This window comes from Rhagoletis pomonella, unplaced genomic scaffold (assembly GCF_013731165.1).
Source record: "Rhagoletis pomonella isolate Grant_MI unplaced genomic scaffold, Rhpom_1.0 Rhpom_scaffold_00013, whole genome shotgun sequence".
Lineage (NCBI taxonomy): Eukaryota > Metazoa > Arthropoda > Insecta > Diptera > Tephritidae > Rhagoletis > Rhagoletis pomonella.
In genome coordinates, this window is record NW_023458567.1 from 459,329 (window position 1) to 462,141 (window position 2,813).

At 34.4% G+C, this 2,813-nt stretch overlaps 1 protein-coding gene across 2 annotated transcripts in view; it reads right to left on the reverse strand.

Moving 5' to 3' along the window:
* Nucleotides 1-2,813, reverse strand: part of LOC118748421 (raf homolog serine/threonine-protein kinase Raf) — a gene marked incomplete at its 5' end in the record, with an annotated part of 10,053 nt that overhangs the window by 4,198 nt on the left and 3,042 nt on the right.

Consider the following 2,813-nt stretch of genomic DNA (forward strand, 5'->3'; position numbering starts at 1 on the left):
TGCGATAGCACACTTGTGCCAGCTCACTGTGCTGACTCATTAAAGTGGGTTGGAGTTACTGAGTCAGCACACCAAAATTTACAGAGTTACCCACCCTTACTGCAAAAACGCGTCAGACAGGAATTCAGCATTACGGGTCATTTATTCAGCGAGTCTCGAAGTCACAGTGCTACCACTCAACAATTTCACTTTGCTGAATTGTTTGCCAATTTTTACTTAACTGGCCGTCTTCACGTGCTAGCCGATCTCGCTTGCGTGAGCGGTTTGCGAGCTCACGCACGCCTTCACTGTATTTTCTGATTTCGCAGACTTCTTCATAATGGTAATGAGTTAATTTTGGTGGAAAATATAAATTTGGCTTGCAAAGGGCGAATCTTCTTTTTTGGCCATATTTTACAAATATACTAATACTAATGCTGTAATTGTAATTTATATATTAAAAAAAAGTTAATTCTAGTTGAAATATTTTAGCCGTTTTTAGCCGTTTTTTTGTTCAATCTAGCCGGTCACCCCAAAAAGTTCTGGCAACACTGCTGGCCAAGGACTATTACAACGTTTATACGCACGTATTATTTGCAAATAACAATTTGCAAAATGGTAGTTTGCCGTATAAACGCTGAGTTAATTTTTTATTTGCAAATAACTAAATTTCGCAAATAAGAATTGATTAGTGGTACTATCTGCAAATAAGCGCAAGACGCCGCCATTCTTAGGTTTATTTTCTTTTTCGATGGTCATCTTATTGCCTTTTTATAATCAAGACGTTGCCATTTTTAACTTTATTTTCTTTTTCGATGGTCATATTATTGCCTTTTTATAATCAGGCAATATTAAAAAAGAATTTTTCACCATCGAATAAACAGTGAGTTAGGTATTTGCAAATTATTTTTTTTGCAAATAGCTTACGTATAAACGTAGTATATCACTCAAGCAACACTCCCCAAAAGCTTTTTGGATAATTTGTATGCCGTTACAACAACAACAACCACTTTAAGATATTAAAATTTAATGGGCTATAAGACTGCATACCAAAATTTTACTGCGACTTTGTCGTATTACTTTTTATTTTTTTTACAAAATTTTAATCCATGACCTATTTAGTTTTTGTTGTAGAGTTAGCTATATTTTAACAATATAATAGGGGTCTTCATCTAAAGTGATAAAGGGATACATTTCTTAAATTTACCAGTTTATCCGCATTCTTTCATGAACGCACCTCGGTAAATAATAGAATAAAATTGTTTATTATTTCACTTATATGGCTAGTTACGTCTCATTCTTCCTCGTCCATTGTGTTCGTTTGCTTTTTATGTGTTCGTAGCAAAAGCGGCCACCTGGCAACCTGTCAATTGAATTTTACTGAAGTTTCCACGTTTATCCATCAAAATCGTTTGATAAAGTGATAAACTTTGGTTACATAGATTTCCATACAAAGTTTGACAGTTCATTTATCAAAATGATAATTTTATTATTTTATCACGTTTATCAACAGTTTATAACTTTTGAGAAGACCCCTAATAATTAAAATTAAGCAATAAAAACTTAAAAAGCCGCAACTTGTCAATATATTGTAAATATTTAATTATTTATATAGTAGAATGGAGATAATTTTTGATATAATAAACAAATCAAACCAAACCGCAATCTCTAACTATAATTGCAAGATTAAAAAAAAAAATTGCTCCATTTTAGTCAGATAATAACGCTAGGCGCACATTGCATTCGATAGGCCGACCGATTTCGGCCGAACAATTTGACCGTCCGAAATGATGCCCACACTTAACCAGATTATTTGTACACACGAATCTAGTTTTCATTACAATTTTGTAAGCAGTGAAATATTTTGATACATTTTAATTGACATATACTCTAAACATGTGATTTTATATGTAATTTTTTTATTTTTGCACCCAATAAGTTAATTTTGCGCAGTCCATTTTGGTACTTTTCTTCCTGACATCGGACGAGAAAAACAAACATGTTTGAATTTATCGTCACTGACGGACGTCAACGGCCGATGTCGGTTCAGTTAGCGGTTTATGTGTGAGAGTGCTCATATAATCACAAGTGTTTATTTATATCGCCCGCATATAGCCGATATCAGCCGATCCCGGTTGCAGTGTGCGCGTAGCGTAAGCTACATTTTTGCCTAAGAAAATAATTTATTGGCAACACTCCCGCCTGTGTGTTGGTGTGAAAGCACAAGCCAACAACAAATGGGATAATTTATTTGGGGAAATTCGATGTCGTTTTTCCAAGTGGTTTTAAGCTGAAATTAGTCGAGAACGCAGAACGTATACTTAAACGCAGTCTGTATACGCAGAATTTTGTCGATTACTGGAGCCCTCAGTGTTGCTTACTACACTGTTGCCACTCATCAATACCTTTTCATAAACTTAACCTTTCAACTACAATTTTTCGTGCTATAATAGATTTTAGCTAAATATAAACTACTTAGTTTTCAACAAAAACCTTATTCAATAGTAAATTTCAAATATTTTAAACATATTTTGAGTAGGAACTTATATCTTTTTTACCATCTGTAAAACTGACGAAGTGGCAACCATCTAAAGAAGGAGAAATCAGCTGACACGGAAAAATCTAAATTCCGCAGATTTCTGCGCTACGGGCTACAACTACAGAAAAATTCTGCGGTGCTTAGTTTTCATTTACATGGCATTCTGGTAAGATAGATCGTGTCAGCTGACACGGGTTTACGTACCGCTGCGTTTACGTTCTTGACTAATTTCAGCTTAAGGAAAAGGAGCTGCTAGGATTTCAGAGAGTCAAAAAGTTTATAAAATTGCTATAAA